Here is an 18,566-nt window from a genome sequence, read left to right as displayed (position 1 = left end):
ACCCAGCAGAGTAAGAAATTTTAGACAGAGTTATTTACAGATATTTTCCTGTGAGAAAAGAATGGTAAGAATGTAGCTTGAACATTAACAAATCCACTAAAACATCAGTCTGCCTGGCGGAGTCAGCAGATTTGGAGGGGGATTCAGTGGGGCTGGAAATTCAAACTTAAGCTTGTAATCAGAAAAATCCTACTTTAGAAATTTGAACCAGCAGCTAGAAACATGTAATATAATATAGAGCTCTCCTAAAATGGTACCCAGCTAGAGGGACCTTATACTACGTGAAGCCTGTGACTATTTAGTTAAAAAAAAAAAAGTCAATGACACTGAAGCTCTTTATTATTCTGCAGGGATCTATTTGTGAGTGAGTGACATGGACAAAATCTGCAAATCTGCATTTCCTTCCTTTTCTTTCCTTGGAAAAAGGTGCTGCAGATCATGTGTGCAATTTCTCCATTAGGATGCTGACAGAGCAGAAGTTTATCTGAAATAAATTTCCAGCTGAAACAGTCTATTCTATTCTAAAGATACACTTGTGGAAAATAAATTAGATCAACTGAATTTTAAAATAACATCATTCAAAATGTTTATTCAGATTGTTTATGAAGTAATTATGCAGAATGCTTAGGTAAAATAAATCAGGTTAAATGAATCAGTTACTAGTTGCTTATGTCTAACTCTCAAGCAGGAAGGCATTTGCAGTGTGGGGTTGGTTCTACAGGAGATCCAGCCCATAATCCTGCAAATGCCCAAGAAGATCCCTATCTTTGGGAGGTTTTTTTAATGTCATTCAAGCATTTTCTGAAGTCATTGAGAATTTTTAAGGATTGAAGAAGAGAAGCTCAGAACTAACTGCTTCCCTGTTGCTTTAGCATAGCAGAGACATGCAAGACCTGTTTCATTATTATTCTCCCAAGGCACCTCCACATGCCTGAGGAACATCAATCACTATGTAGCCCTGATTTTCTGGAGTACCAGCAGTTTTTCAGAGGACACTGACAAATACAGCACACCATACAGCAACTGCTATGTGGTTCAGCCAAGGAGCAGCTCACATGTAAGTCAGTTTAGGCTTCTGGGAGGAAAAAAAAATATTTATTAAACAAGCAAATAAATAATGAAGATGAAGGAAGAGATTTGGGGATTATTAGGGAATATTTATTTGGCAGGAGAAAGCAAAGCAGACTTGATGAGACTTGTAAGAGATAAGTCTATTAAAAATATTGTTAGCAGAATGAACCAATTAAGTCCATATCCCCAAAGCAAGTTGGCAATCAGTTTTCAACACCTGTTTTCAGACCAGGGTTTGCAGAGTTGAAACGTGCTGTTTAAAGTGATCTCCACGGAACCTCAATAAACACAAGGTAAAAATGCACTTTCAGGACTGCTTACTGTGAGCATTAGCCATAGCAGATGCGATTTTCAACCAGCAGCATTCAACACCAGGTGGAGGAGAGCTGGGCATTCTGTCCTGCATGCAGCATATCAAAGCCACGTGGCCAACAAGTCGCAGAGGAGAGGAGAGCAGGTCCCTCCTGACTAGTAAAAGTAAGAAACAGAAAGGTCCATCCAAGATAGTCATGAATCTGTATTTATTTACAAAAAAAATCACATTTCCTTTAACTCGCAGTGTGCTGAGCATTACTTGTGTACTGGGAGAAAACACCTGCAGCCCCTCAGGGCTTCCTAGAGTCTCCTAAGGATTTCCAGCTAGGATCTCCTTGACTTACGGGATCTAAAGAACACATCAGAAGTAGTCATTTGAAGCATTTATTCCAGACTTTTTATTAGAGTAGGACATTCTTCCTGAATAATTAAAGCATAGAAAGGTCACATACAGTTCTCATCAGCAGAGAAATCCAAGAGCCCGGAGGTGGAGGAAAACTTTTTTAAGCTTTACACAATGGAGTTAAACTCCATCCAGTTCTTTCTCCCAAGGCCACCTGACAAGATCCTGCTTTCAGTCTGAGCTACCAAAGTAAATGAGTATTTTGTGAAGCTGTATTTGCCACTGTCACTGTCTCCCCTTGACAAATTTGCAGATGATACAAAACCAACAAGATTGCTGATACAACAGATGGTTATGCCACTGTTCACAGGGACCTTGACAAGCTGGAAATACGGGCTCACAGGAACCTCATGAAAAGTGACAAAAGGAAATGCAAAGTTTTGCACCTGAAGAGGAATAAACCCCTCCACCAGGATATGCTGGGGGCAGACAGACTAGAAGGTATCTTAAGTCCATGCATTATACAGAGAACACTGCAAAAGGAGTTGCATCTACTATCTCTTTTTTTTTTACAAAGGATTTAATGAAACAAACATGACAGAAAAAAAGAAAAATATCTAGATTTGCCAGTGTTGTGCAAATGCCCTTGACATTTTTTTGAGAGGGAAGAATAGAAGATGACAAGTCCAGTCAGAAGTATTTTGCTTTAAACAGTCTTAGATTGCACAAAATAAGGTTGTATTTGCACAACAGAATTCACAATATGCATCCAATGTAGAAATGAGGCAATATACAATGGCATGATGCTTTCAGTGCTCAGGTGTGCAAACAGAAGCTCTGCATCAGTGAGCACAGATGTCCTATGATTTATCCTATACATCCCAGGTCACACGGTTTATTTTGGCACACAGATACACGGATGTAGACTATATGTGCAGGTACAAACCAGTTTGGACTTAAAGGCCCGTTGTGTTCCCTGGAATAAGTTTCTCCTCCCAGTGGACCAGTAAGTTAAATCTATAGGCATTTTAGCCTGAGGAGAGTTAAGACCTCTCCTGAAGAGAACCAGAGGGTAGCAAAGAAACACTGTAATTAACATCTATTTTAGGCCATTTTGTGGGAGCAAGATGGAACCATGCTATGAGTAACTTAGAACTCCAAGCTGACCCCCACATCCAAATTAAGATGCCCTGACATGCCCTGCAGGAATCCATCAGAGACTCTAATCATGGAAGACTGTAAGGAAAAAGCAAGGGTACTACCAGAGTTTTTGTGCAAAGCCAAAGTAAATGCAAAATGGGTATCAGGCAGAAATTAAGATAGTGAGCAGAATAAAATTCACAACAGCCATTGACTCAAAATGCACATTAAACCTAAAAATCAGCTGAAACACCACCCCCCCACCCCATCAGATATATCAGATAAAGTGTATTAGAATGAGCAGCGGTTTCATACCTGAAATGGTTTTTTAGGATAAGCCATCTAATATATGATACAACTGTGACAGTCAATGAGTGACATGGCACTAAAACTGCCAAAATGAATAAATATCCTGGCATCCAGGGTTAAATCAAATGCTGATAAGGCTAACTACAGTGCAGGCATCTGAAAAGCAGAGCATGAGAACAAAAAGGCTTAACCACTTTCTACCCACAAGTCTGCAAACCTCATCCTTCAATATTTATGTATCCTGTGTGTGCCTCTTACTGAGGAATTGACCCTTGCTGCAATCAAAGGTGTAAGTACTGCTTTGGCTGCAGACCATCTAACAATAATACACATGCAAAGCACACAAATGACATTCCCCTTAGCACAGAGGGGGCTGTGCTGCTAATGGGAAACGCGGTATTTGGAGACAATGATGAAATTCTAACAGCTGCAGCAGATTGAAAGGTGGAGGGGGGAAAAAAAAAGAGAAAAGCGGATAGAGATGGGGGAAACCGAAGGACTGGAGCCAAACTAACAGCTGGGTAAAAAAAGCCTAAGAGAGAGGTATTTTTGGAGTTCCCACATCCTTTTCATCCCTCTTATATTTTACCAGTTGCAGCAAAAAAAAAAGTAGTAGCTCATAAATAAACTAATCAGAATTGTTATCATCAACCCTGTCAGGTCATCATTCATCACATCATGAATCTTCTTTACATAAGCACACAAATATGCTGATGATAAGCACTACAGAAAACACCTTAACAGAAAAATAAATGCAAAGATGACCAGAAAGCCAAGCATCCATCACTGTCATAACCTCACAAAGAGGTTTTGCAGCTACCTAATAGTTTAAAATTCTTGAATGAGTCATTAAAAAATATAAATGATAAAAATATTTTTTTCCACTCTGTGTGGGAATGATTGGTATCCAAAGGTCAGTGAGCCTACTTATTCACTTTTCTGCAGATGGTAATGATTTTGGAGTGGGACTACAGGTCCTGAAGTCCATGTATGTGTAGTGTCAGCAACTGCAGTGGATGTGTAATTGCTAGGAACTATAAAGCCAGCAGCTACTTGCTGGCTAAACAGGTAGCTAAATTAGATGGCTTGGCAGACAGATATGCATGTGTCCTGGGAGTCAGGCAACTACTGGAATTGGATTCTGGACAGATCAGGATGGTCCTGGCCACCTTTTGGAGAGACTCAAATTTGGAAGTCACCTGGAAGACCTGCTAGTGGATGGACTCTGCATGCAAGGCTAACAACTGGAGGATCTACAATGCAGGAGATGCAGGAGTGGAGGGCTGCCTGTGCTTGTCCAGGAGTGTCAGGGTCTCTACCAGAAACAGGAGTGGGGCTGCAGCCCTGGGGACTCGTATGTCATTGAGAAACCTCAGGCAAAAGGCAATTTTCTCTTTTTCTGCCTCAGGAAATTGAAAACAAAAGCAGCTCTTACCTTGACAAGGAGACAATTTAAATGCTCACGTCACCTATAAATTCTAGCATGTTCCTACTATGTCAGTTTGACAACTTATTTATGTATGAACAGAGGAAACCATCATCTACTGATCGGAGGGTAGGAATGGGTAGAAGATGGAGGAGTTAACTCCATGGCTACTTCCATACAATCAAGTGCTCAATACTGAGTAGCATCAGTGAAACGACCTCAGTTCCTCAGATGCACCAGCATACATACCCAGTGTTGGCAACTTCAGTCTGGCTGTACATTCTGAAATTCCAGTTTTTTGGTTTGTTTATTTTAAATTTGGGTTTGTTCATTTTAATTCTAGTTTGTACTAGTAAACATAAAGAGGTGGGAAGGGAGTGGAGATTCTGATTCTGGTCTCCAGGGCTGTGAAAAATAAGCTTGAAAGACTGAGCTTTATGGGAAATAAAACAAAGGCAAAATAGATTTAAAATCAAAAAGGATGGCAGAGAGAAAGGACAAAGCTTTACTGTCCCTCATCCCCTTATTTCCTATCTCTGTTTCCCTCATTTCATCCAAACACCAATCTTTCTTCTACCATACTGTTGGTGCATCTAAATTTTTAGTGCAGAGGAACAAAAAATCTAAGTAAACAACATATATATATATATATATATATATATATATATATATATATATATATATTTAAAAAACCTTTGAAGGCATTCTTCACATGGCTCAAAAGCAAAAAAGAGACTGGCTTGGTTTTTTTCCTCCATCCCTTATTTTCACATTATACTTTTTATGTGAGCTTTGGAGCAGACAAAGAAAGAGCAAAAAACAGCAAGCTTAGAGGAAGTCATCCTTAAATACATTACTGGTATTTATTTTGTGATTTTACATTTACTTTCCATGGAGTTGATTCTCCTCATGCATGCTTATAAGCAAAGAAGAACAGGCTGCAACTAGAGTAGCAGCAGCCCCATTTGTTCTTTGTTCTGAAGGGAGCAGGATTAGAATAATCCATGCATGTTTTTCACAGCCACTCCTTTTTTTTATTACATTTAATTACATTTTCAGACAATACTGCCCTGTCCTATATATATACTTATGCCACATGAACAGACACAACATGTGTCATTGTGTTGCCCTACATCTTGGGCACTTGCATGCTCCTGATCAAACAATGAGCTGTCGGGAAAGGGAGCTGATCTTAACTCTCTGAAGAAAGAGTTCAGTGAGACATGAAGATGCACAGTAGGAGTTTTTTCCAATCTAAGGTTATCAAAACAAGGCTCCAAAGGAGCCACTGTCTCACACAACACAGGTTTTTTTCAGTGCTTGTTTGTGTTTTTGTGGGGCAATTTTTGTTTTCATCTTATTAATGCAAATTGTACACCAAAATGCTTTATTGTCATTAGTTGGGAGGAGACAAAAACAGGAGGCACAGGCAGAGGGTACATCTCAGCTGAGCCTGGAAATGAGAGGGAAACTTGCTGGAATGAACAGACACAGATTTCGGCAGTGCAGAGGCAGCAGCTGTTGCACTGACAGTAATTAGATTGAGGACCTGAGGAAGGGAAAGGATAGAGCCATGAAGGAACACGATACCAAGGGACACACTCATTTCTGAATCAGCAGGATGTTACAAGTTTTAAAGGTGAGAAAAATAGAGTAATTCCCGCAAGAATGACAGCATCTTACTTGTAGAGACACAAACTTGTTCAAAAGCTTTTAAACAAGTAGTGGTGATGATGTATTATGTGAAACAAAAGCACAAAATGTTGACGTTACTGTCTTTCACTCCTTTTTTCATGCCAACACCCTTTTTTTGCATACAGGCTACACTAAGGCACAGTAGAAAAATACAATCCCTGGTAACTGGCTGCATGAGAGGAACTTCATTTGGTCGAGTTGAGTATGTCTTCCAAGCAGCATCCCATCGAACAGATGGAAATACTGAAGCAGAGGCTGACATAACTAGTGTACCATCATGACCAAGAAGTTCCAAGAACCAGGAACAGACTTCCCCACCCCTGAATATAACCTTTTGTATTAACTGCTGCCTTAGACAGCCAACACACTCCTCCTGGTAAAATGCTCTTCCAAGATTCCTGACTATTTCTCTCCCTCTTCCTTCACTCCCAGTTCTTGAAGCTTCCTGATATAACAGACTCTTCTCAAGATACCCAAGTAAGACTCAGTTGACCACCATCTGGAAGGCAATCAGAAGCTCCCTCTAGCAAATGAATATGAATCAGAACATGAATCCCACTCCTGTTCTGCAGCAGGATAGGAATGCACAGCTGTTACTACATCTCATTTCAGAGAGGCATCAGAAACTTGACATTCATGACCACCCCAAGCACATTCTGAAACTCTGCCCTGCTCAGGTCCTCACTGGCAAGCGGCCAGGCCTTGGTGGTTGGGACCACTGTGCATGAAATGTATCAGATGGCACATTGCCTTTTGTCATTTCTGGGAACTGGATTAAGCATGAGGACTGCTGTGACACTTCATCTTGCTCCCACTGCCCTCCTACCTCAAATGGGGATGGAGCATTAGTCTGTAGTCTCAGAGAGATGCAGCCAACAGATAAAACACAGCCCAGCCTGCACTGTGGCTCTCTGATGCGACACTGAGTTATGGAATATGTGATGACATTCCACAGCAGGCATATAAATGCAGTGCAGCATGTTCACTATAAAGAAACACCCCTAAACTATAATTCCTTGCTGCCTCATCTTTCAAATCAAGGAGCTGTTTAGCACTTACACATTAGTAAAAGTCTTGGGAGAAGCTGCAATAACCCAGGTTATTAAAAACAAGACTACAAAAAACTCCAGGAAGACAAAAGTAGCAGGGTGAATAGCAAGTAAGTTTTTAATTAGAGGTTATACCTTCAAATGAAGGTTTGTGGTTTCACAGGTCAAAGTCAAAAACCATGGCATATTGGCTGCAGGAAATTTTTGGCTTCACTATTGCAACAGGGACTTCACAGATATCTACATCAGGTCACTCAGTGCTACCAACACTTTGTGATCCCACAACTAGACAGGGAATGGTAATAAACACCCTTCTTTATGACACACTTCAGTTCTACACACCAGCAAAGCTTCTGTCCTTCTGCATCTGTGAATTAAAGCTCAGGTAGTCTACAGGAAAAAGTGAGAAAAGAAAGAAGAAAATGGGGTGTGAAGAGGAAAGAAAGGTTTAGGTGGTTTTTTTCATTCTTAGCTGTTTGACCACCACATTTGCACTGGCCTTTTGGTTTTTATTTTCAATAATGTTTTGGCAGTTCCCTGCTCAGCTGTAGTGAACAAGAAGATGATGCAGCATCTTTGTTGCAGATGAACATTGGGAAGTTCTGAGCCAATGAAAACAGCAATGTCCATGTACACTGCATGTTGGAGAACAAACCACACAGTGACTATGGAAACGATTCCTTTGGCCAGAGGCAGGATTTACATAAGAGAAACACCACAGTTTCAATCAAACGCTCAACAGTTTCTCCAGCTGTATGCTGGAGACTATTCTAACTAAAGACTTTTTCCATTTCTGCAGCTACCCCTTCAGTTATTTCACCTCAACTGAGCCTGAGTTCAGTTCTGATTACAGTTCAAAAGAAAATTCATTTATGATGTGTATCTTGAAGACCTTAGCATTAACAATTCAATTCTTTTTTGTTTTGCTTTTTTTTTTAAATGATGAAAGTCTCACAAGGATGTAAGGGTATCTCCTGAAGATCTGCATTTTGACACAGGATTGGAATGCTGGACTGTAGCTGACACACATCAAAGCAACTGACTGCACCAAGCCACGCCATGTCACACAGTCTGAGGCTGCAGTCTATTACTGCCTCATGGTCTCCACTTAGAGCTGTATTCTGCAGCACAGATCCAGCCTCACACACCCCAACAGCTTCCAAGCCACAGCCTTTACCTGCAATGCCCTTCAACAATGCTTACAGAAAGAAATCCAAGAAGCTGAAAGCAAGGCTAGAGCTCTAATGAGCACTAGTGACTGCATGGGCAGAGCACACTGACCACAAAGCACTACTTAGGCAAGTACTGCCATCAATAGGCCAATGAAGACACAGAGTCATTTGTCTACACCTCGGTTTTGCCAATGCAGACATGCTGTCTGCCTCAATCCCACACTGAAATTGGCACAGATTGGAAATTTATACTGTATCATCACATCAGCAAAATTCAGTCTGCCACTGTATATCTTTCCACTTAAAGAACTGATTTAAACTGCAACTCCAACAGGAAACTTGCTGATATACCTCTGCAAATAAAAAGGCTTACAGTATAATAAATAAGCTGCACTACTGAGCTCCTGTATGGCTGTTACTGCGTATCCACAGTGCACTTAGAGCATTATGCTTTTTTCCCCCCAACTCTTACAGTCCCAATTTGTTTTCCATGATACTGAATGCTGCCTATTCCCGACTTTGCTTTTCACAAAGCAGCTCCTGAAATGTAATTCACTCAGTTGACACAGTTACGCTCAAGTAGCTTACTGACATTCCAACAAATTACTTATTTGACAGTCTGCACAAGCCTCCTGTTTTTCATGTTTACCTGTGGAAATATCATGTTCTGTCACAAAGAAACTCCCTTTTTTACAATCTCATATCTCCTGAGAAGTTCCAACTTTGAATTTTCTCCCAGGCTGCCTTATACAGTTGAACCATTAGCATCTCCCATCTTCTTTCATCATCTACACAACCTTCAGTGTTACTTACCTGCTTCAAAGTTACTTTATCTACCCCATGAACTTTAAAAAACGTGAACTTTGAACATTCAAGAAAGCAAATGGTCAAGAATGGCAAGACTGGAATCTAATTGTGAAGAAAATCCAAGGAAACCATGATTACTGATGTGTAACATCTGTGATAAGATCTGGGCCATCCACAGAAAATCTTGATAACACTCAGCCTCTCCTTTTCCCCAACCCAGACAGGGCAGTATTAAGAAGCTTAGTTAATGGCTTTCAATTTGATACTAAAAGAGCTGATGTTCAGTCAGTGCAGAGCCACTCTAAATAAAACCACTGGCAAAATCAACCAGCCCTGGATAAGACAGCTGGCCATCAGCAGGGCCAGAGGGCAAAAATCGAACCCTTCCAGTTGAAGTGAGGACTTTTCACATCCCTATTAAAAGGGTTAAACATGTCTCCAGGCATTCTGCTTTTCCCATATATCTGATGGAGTTTAGAAGTATCAGCTGCAGCTCACTGACCCACCTTCAAATCCAGCTGGTTCATGGGGCAACTTTATTTGTTTTATATTACTAACAATAATTGCCATTAAGACTGTATAGGCAGAACTGAAGCAGCAACTCCTACACTACCTGCTGGCTGCTTAAATTAATTTTTCCTGAGGACTCTTCTTCCCACAAACTGGTCCTGGTTTTTGTGTTTGCTCTCAAACCCAGCTGAGCTTGTATTTTGTGATTTAGAGGTGCTCTTATCTGCTGAGCACTTCCTTCACTCTTCTGTTACACCTAAAAGCCTGCAAGCTTTCACAGCCTTCCTATTCAGACAAGCTACTACAGCTCTAACTATTGACAAATAAACCCTTTTCTGGCATACCGCATTATGATGCAATTAGAAAGGGTCCTGATACACCAACAGGAAGGAAATAAAAGGACAAAAAATAATGTACTGGCTTGCTCCAGGAGATGTCAAGATACGGATCAAATATCAGTCGTAAAGGTAGGCATCTTCTTATCATTTGGGAAGCTCATCAAACACAATGGCTGCAAGTTTAATATTTCTAATGCAGATGTCTGTGTTACTGCTGGCCCTGAGGAGGACCTTAGCCACAGTCACTAGATGCAGGGCTTTAACATCAGGAATATGTCCACCTTAAATCTCTAATAAAGGAAAACAAGTAACAGAATTTTCCGTGATCTGCTTTCCCCAGCTTTTTTATTCAGAAAATCAGGACTCCCACAAAGCTGTTGCACTTTACCCGAATGTTTACCTTCTCTCAAGCTCTTAGGGCTTGCCTAGCTGGGTGCAATGAGCAACCCATCTGATCTGAAGCACAAGACTTTTGGATTCTCTCCTTCTGATTTTGGAGTGGTAAAGGGTTTAAATCTGTGCAAATCAGGTTGCCACAGTTCTGCATATGTACACAGTTTAGGAAAAAGATTCCCAGCAGTCAGGGGAGAGGAAAAAAGAGGAACAAAGCAAGGTATGCTTCAAGTTCAGTTTACATCTGCTCAAGGTGTGCAGCCCTGGTTCGTGCCTGAGATGTTTTGGTTTTCTGAAATTCTTTTCCGAGGGAATTTTCTGTAAACAAGAGAAGTGTTCTTGTAAATTGTACCTATGTTATACATTCCTTTTCCTAGGAGGGACTTCTTGATGTCCCTCTGGTCTGACCAATGTGATTGAAGAGGTTTCCCTTTTGTCACCCATCAAATTGGTCTGAGTAAAACAGTATATAAGGAAGACACATCTCAAAAATAAAGGAGTCATTTTCAGGCTTCTGAAGATCAGAGTCTGTGTCGTTGTGGTGAAAACAGTATCAAAGGTGAATAATGCAGAGATCACTGGAAAGCAGAGGGAAAAGTGTCTACACTGAATCCGCTATTATTTTGCATGCTTTTGATAATCAGGCACAAAAAAAAAAATTGTAAAATCCCACTTAGATAATCAGTCTCTTTCTCATCAAAAGTCAAAATCATCCTGCTGCCAAGAACATGCCTTTTTGTTAAGACACGAGTTTAGTTTTCTATAAATTTATCTATGAATAGAGAGCAACTATTTGGGAATGGAGGAATTTCTATACTGTCAGTCTTGATGACTGCACTGAAATAACATTATTTCTCCTCAAGGCTCGGCTCATGCAGTCCTGCAGTGGCATAGGTTCAGATATGTTTTTCCAGAATCAAGACATTGTTTCAGAGCCCTCTCTGTGAGCTCAAACTTCAACAGAAAATAATCCCCAGTGATCTCACCACAGAAACAAAAAGAAACACTAATTTTAAGTTGTTCCATCACATCGGGGAGGGATGACATGCTTTAAAAAATAGGTAGCAGAGAGTATTAAAAAACCATTTCCACCTTCCAAGCAAAGAGATGTTTTATGTGAGAAAATCTATTCTCTAGATGATAAGTTGAAGAGTAATATAAAGTGAGTCTGAACTGTTGTCCAGACAAAACCTATTTCCTGACCAACCTATATCTCAAATACATGCAGCCTCACAGGACAGTCAGGGAACACACTGATGAGACTGTATGTCCCAGGGCATTAGAATTACTGTGGCTGGAAGCTGCACTGGATTTCTTAATGAGCTGAAATCATTAAGAAGCTGTGGATGCTCTGTTATGCTCTGACAGCCAGTACACACTCTCTCAGTAGGGACTATAAAAAAATGTGAGAACTGGGTGGAAATTTTTTCTATTAGATCCAGTATCTCTGCTCTGTACTTGCCTCCAAATATGCTATGAAGCTGCAAACTATTGGAATTATAGATACCACCAATTACTGCTACTTGTCTTGACCCAGTAAAAAGCCAGATGGAGGTCTAAGCAAGAAACAAACAAAAGATAAGAACAGCTGAGAGTGAGATTATTCCCAGCAATGTGCAATTTAGGTGAAGCCTATGAGTTCCTGGCAAACTGCCCATGAGAATGCTGCTTAAGCCAAATTGAGTACCTCTGACCTATGGATGTTTACAGAAAGGCAGCAGTCATAGAGCACTGCAGGGATAAATGAATAGGACTAAAAAAAATTAAACAAAAGAAGAAAAAAACAGGACCAGACTTAAATTTTTACAAATACTGTGAGTTTTCCAAGCTATGGATGAGTTATCCATGAACCTGACGACAGTTTCAATATATAAGTATTTACTGATTGTTGAGTCAATCATTCATTCAGCCTAATTTCTGGTTAAAATAAATTTTAAATACCAGAAATTTTAAAAATGTGGAAATTAAGCTGTTTTATTTTTGATAGCCTGAGAGACACAGACTAATAAGAGATTATATACATTTGATTAAACACCTATTAATCTGGCATGTCCCATATCTTAATTTTTAAGTAGGTGATCAATTTTACAGAAAGGGAGCGGGAAAACCCACACAAAACAGCATCTGTTGTACTAATAGAAGCTAACTGTACTTATAAAAAGCTATTTTTTTCTTTTGTGTCCTTTGGGTTTTTTTTCCAGTCTTATTTTTTCCTCTTCCTATCCAATGATCACACTTCTGAGAGGTTCAGAGAATCTATGATCTGTACACAAAGACAGAAAGAAAAAAAAAAGTATGTACAGCTTGTGAGAGACTCTGTCTAGGTCTCAGCACAGTTTAGTTTTAATTGCTTCTACACCCTACACTGTAGGGTGTTAATCCAATCTTTGGTGTGTTAAGTTTTTCAGAGTTTTAGTAAGGTTTTGTCCCTCACAGCATCCTCCTGGATAAGTTGTCCCTGCTGGGACCTGAGCAGTTCAGACTGTGCTGGGTGAAGAACTGCCTGAAGGGCAGGGGTCAAAGGGGTGTAGTGAATCAGGGGGCTGCATCTGGTGCCTGGTCACCAGTGGTGTTTGCAGAGCTCAATTCTAGGGACAGTTCTGTGCAATAAGTTTGTTGGTGATCTGGATGCAGGAGCTGAATGCACCATCAGCAAGTTTGCTGTTGATGCTAAACCAGGAGATGCTGTTGATTCTCTGGAGGGACCAGAGGCCTTGAAGAGGAATCTGCATAGAGCATTGGGCAATCATCCCTGGCATGAAATTTCTCAGGAACAAGTGCCAGATCCTGCTGCAGGCACAAGTACAAACCGTGACAGGAGTGTCTGGGGAGTGCCCTGCAGGGAGGGCCCTGGGGGTGCTGGCGGCAGCAGCTCAGTGAGAGTCAGCAGGGTGTGCCCGGGCAGCCCAGAGGGCACAAACCGTGTCCTGGGGGGATCAAACACGGCAGCACAGCCGGGCAGAGCAGAGCAGGGATCATCCACTGTGCTCAGCGCTGCTGCCGCCTCACCCGGAGTGCCGGGAGCAGGGCTGGGCACTACCATGTAAGTGGGATGGGAGGGAGGAGAGATGCATCCAGAGGAGAGCAACCAAACTGGGAATGGTTCAAAGCTGCACAAGGGAAGGCTCAGACTTGACCATGGGAAGCACATCTATACTGAGTGGGTGGTCAGACACTGGAAGCCCCAGACTTCCTGGGTAAATGATCGATGCCCCATCCCTGTCTGTTTAAGAAGCATTTGTGAAATGCCCTTATTAACAAGCTTTAACTTTTGGTCAGCCCTCAAGCTGTTAGACAGTTGGGCTAGCTCTAGGTTCCTTCCAACTGAAATATTCTATTCTATTCTGTTTCTTTTTTAACTTTTGTCTTCTAAGTTTCTCCCAAGGCTCCTGAAATCCTACATCCCTGTTCAGTTATAATTAATACAGCATAAAGCTGTACTATCCTCATTTTAGATCCTTGCCACACCATTAGCTAGAACTCCTTGTAAGCAGTTAGCTCCAGAGTAATTTTCAGATCAACCAGTTCTGTAAGAATGCTATTAGGACAATATATTGGGTACTTAAGCAAAACCAAAGTAAGAATTTGTCAGGAACATGTGTCAACTAGAGGCTATAGCGAACAGAACTATTTTTCATTTTCATCTCATTGTACTGCACTGCCTGTCATTGCTGGCCCCAGTCACATCTTGCCACAGTGATGCATGAACTTGTCACCTCAAAATTGGACTGCTGCGACCTACATGGAGTGATGCCACACAGGCCCTGCAGCTGGCGCCAAATGCTGAGGCTCATTTAAGAGAAAACACGGTGCCACTTCAGCAGATTGGGCTCATGTTTCAATGGTCTGTACTTGTGCGTTTAAAAATTCAAGGTTCTGATTTTAATAATTACAACCAAACTACATGAGAGAGAATTATGCAGGAAACTGAGCCCTGCTGACAACTGCTTTGGTAACAACTTGGCATTGGAGATAAACTAAATTACCAAAGAGGGGAGCCTTAAAGTTCTAGATTTGGTTTGTTCATGTCCACTGAGAGTTCAGCACAGATCAAATTCATTTTGGCATGTTTTCTTATTCAGCCCAACCTTTATCAAACTCTAGAAAAAGGAGGGGTTGGAAATAAGGGGGTGACTGACTTATAAACAGTCCTTTTATCTGCATTTCATTTGCAGATAAAAGAACTATACCATAAAATATGCTCTTACAGGCTTTCAGTAAACACACTGCTGTTAATAACAAAATCAACCAACTGAACAAGAAAAAAACCAAAAACTCAAAATCCAACAAATAAAAAATGCTTGTGAAGCAAAACTTTTTTAACAAATTCCTTTACTGTGCAGACATTCTGGACATCTCACGTGACCACTAAAGTAACTAAGAGCACAGGATTTCACTTTGTAGTTTCTCTCTGACACTCACCATTTGTAGTCCTTTTTCTTGGAAATGTGTTTTGCAAAGTCTTGCTGATTTTGCTTTAGTTACTTCCAGTTAAGAACGTTCAAATCAATTTTGAACCAATGCACTCACCAGAAATTCACTAAATCACTAAAGGAATCACTAAGACATAAATCACACACTGCCCATCTCTGTCACATATGTGTCTCTTGGTTTATATATAAGAATATAGTGGTCTCTTTCAACACAAAATATAATTTACATATCCAGAAAAAAACAGAGGTGCTGCTGCCAATCCTCTAAAAACAGGTGCCTCTGTTACTCTAAAAACATGCAATTTATGTGTACTGCCAAAATGCAATAACCTACCTCCTGATAAATCTTCAAATGCCTCTACACGCAAAGGTTCTAGTACCATCTTTTTAGGAACCACTGAAAACAACTTCCACTATTAAAAAACTGAATTAAAAACTATCCCAGGTATTTCTTGAAGTCTAAGGTACCTCCTACAACTCAGAAGACATGCGAGTCAGACTTTAAGCAAATGAATAAATACATTTCAAGCAGGTTTAGTTTCAAATAGAAGGAAGAAGCTACAGGATTACTTTAGGAACACAGGTGCACAATGCAGATGTGCTGATCCACAGCACTGTATGTCGCTGAGAAGCAGGTAATAGCTGAGCAACTTAGATACCAGCATTCCTACTACAGATTTCCCCTATGATTATGATGAACTAATCTGTGAGAAGTTCATGAACTGTATGACTCATGTCAGAAATAAATCTTCTTGCAAGCACATTCCTTCTTAGGGTTTTTTGTTGTTGTTTTTTATTTTGATACAGTTTACAATCACTGTTTATGACCCAGAATAAAAACTGTTATGACAGCATTGGTTGTGGGAAGCTGTAACTAATCACAAGTCAAAGCTGATCAAAAATAAAACACTTGTAGTTTTGCCTCATTCTTAAAGAATGACCTTATCATGTAACAAATAAACTTTTTGTGCACTGTTCCCTCTGCCCTGCAAAATCCTCTATAAAAATGAAACATAATGTTATGCCACTTGGCAACATATCAGGACTTCTGGCCTATAAAGGGAGAGCTAAAGGCTGTACCAGATGCTTTTTCATCAGAAAACTAAAGCAAGACAGCAAGACAGAAGAGGCTTTTGTTATTGCTAATGCTTCCATGTTTGTTCTCAGGAGCCTTCCACCCTCAGGGAGGAAGAGACCATTACATTAGTGCCTCACAGACTTAACTAACTCACAAGGAGAATTTAAGCTATTTAGACCACCAGCCAAACCAATGCAGTGATGCTGTTGCAGAGAGCAGTCCAATTAATTTCATACTGAAAGCACAGAAAAATAAACAGTACCTACTGGCTGCTGCAGCCCTTCCACTGGAGAGTATTTCTCAACTGATTTTCCAGAGGCAGTGGGGTTATGCAGGAAAGCTCTTCTATTTTCCTCCTGTGACTTCCTCACACACAGCAACACCATATTGCATAAAAGAGGAAAAATCACTGTCCTCATCCTACCCAGACAGATTGCAGTGGAGAACAGAAAGATACCCAACCGCACAGAGAAGAGATTTGAGGTGAAAGAGAACAAGACTTAAGTCCTACCACATAATTTTTTCAGCACCTTGATTTATTTCACTCTGTCTGCAGTAGGCTGATCAGCACAGCTCAGACAAGATCAAATGAAACCTGATGGTGCAGGAGAGGTAAACAGTAATGAATGGTAGGATAATTTTAAGACAAAAGTATCAAAGCTTTATATTTTTGCAAAAGGACTGTTTTCTTTAAATTCTCACACACTAGAGGAAGCTGTAATGGACTAGCAAAATCTAAACTTGTGTTAGAAATTTTCTCCTGAGAGCATAAAGTAACTGCTGCCAGGACATTGCATAACCAGGCATAAAATGAAGCAAGCTGCTGAAAAAGGCTAGTCTCCCAATTATTCATATCTAAAATAGGAAAGCAGAAAGGGGAAAATACCAAAGCAAAGCTTAGTTATCTACTAGGACCTTTCAATATGAAATCTTAATATTAAAATATAGAGAGTGCCTACTACAAAGCAATTTCTTTTACAAGAGCCACATCCAAAGAAGGATGGCCTATTAACCAGTCAAGCTCAAACAGAATCTGTTCTCAAATGTCATCAGAAGAGCAGTGTCTTTCCATCAGGAAAGACACATTCCCTAACATGCAGCCACAGTTTCATCTATTAAACATAATGATAAAAATAGCCAATGAAGGTTTATCAGTCCTTTTTGTCCTGTGAAGACAATGCTGTTCAGAGAAAGGGAGCAGACATTTACCTTTGACTGTAAATCATCAAAGCAATTTACAGCTGATTTAATTTCTGCACACTTCCAAACAATGAGATTGCACAGTGACAGATTGAGTCATAACCACACACAACCCCACAACTAAGCCTCACACGACAAAAATTTGCCCTCAGCAACTTCTCTTCAGCTTTTTTTCTAAGTGAAGCCTACTTATAATCTCTCAATTTGCAGGACTAGCAGCTAGGGACAGAATAAAAATGCTGCAGTTTGGCTCCTTCCTGTAATCCAGAACCAATAACAGAAAGAAAAATGGCTTACTACTGAATTTGTTTTAACCCCATCTATGGAAATCCAGCTTTTACTACAACAGTTGTCTGACACTGTCCAAAAGCCAAGCAGTTCTGCACTTTGCAGAATTCTGTATGAAAAAACTAAGCAAGCATCAATCATTTTCAAAATCTGCCCTATCAATCAGTACAGGCTGGTGAGAATGTTTGTGTTATGTCCAAAACTGCCAAAGAAAGTGTCAGAGATAACAGATACACTCTGCAACATAAAAAAGAAATCATGGCAGAAACCAAGCAAAGTCCCAAAACCTGCAGCACTTTCAGGATATCACAACAAAAAGAGATAAAGCTGTTCTGTTCCCAGCTCAGGCCTTTTTCTCCTCAAGCCTTGGAGAACTGCAATCCATAGTCTGGCATCAGAGCCAGCATCACAAGCCAAACCACACAGTCCACTGTCAAAAATCAATCTTTTTTTCTTTCTTCAAAATAATAAATTATACCTTTTAAAAAATCTTATTGCTTGAGCCTACCGCTTTAGTATTTTAATTCTTCTCTCGATCTCTGAAGCTAAAGAAAAGCTTTTAACAAAACCAGACAAGATTTCCTTGTAACTTCACAGTTCAGAAGCTTAGTTTGAAAGAGAAAACACTATTGTCTTTATAGTCATTGCAAGGTTGCAAAGGTGTAAAATTTCCTTAAGAGAGGCACAGGTTAATTTTCAGATCACATAATCTGTAAATACAGAAAAAAAAAATCTGATCCCAAATAAAAAAAAGCAGCCTTAATCTCTAACACTCTTAAGTGTACGAGATTGAACTTTTAAGAGACAGAGTTCCTTTTTAAAAGCTTAATGATGCTATTTTATTACTGTTCCAGACACGATTCAAAGTTTTAGTGGAAATGAATATTTGATAGCTCGGCTGCTGAAAAATATTGTTCAACACTTGCAGTAAGTGTAATGGTTCAAAGCAGAAAGAAAGGGAATTAAACCCAAAAAGATACAAAAGCAACCAACTCACAA

General features: G+C 40.1%; 1 protein-coding gene across 1 annotated transcript in view; it reads right to left on the bottom strand.

The window, feature by feature from the left end:
- The window catches only part of TSPAN9 (tetraspanin 9), a 174,725-nt gene that overhangs the window by 132,387 nt on the left and 23,772 nt on the right, over positions 1-18,566 (bottom strand). The window lies entirely within an intron of this gene.

Source organism: Zosterops lateralis (genome assembly GCF_965231275.1).
Source record: "Zosterops lateralis genome assembly, chromosome: 2".
NCBI classification, from domain to species: Eukaryota; Metazoa; Chordata; class Aves; order Passeriformes; family Zosteropidae; genus Zosterops; species Zosterops lateralis.
The sequence above is the reverse complement of the archived record's forward strand: the minus strand, read 5'-3'. Positions and strand labels throughout refer to the sequence as shown.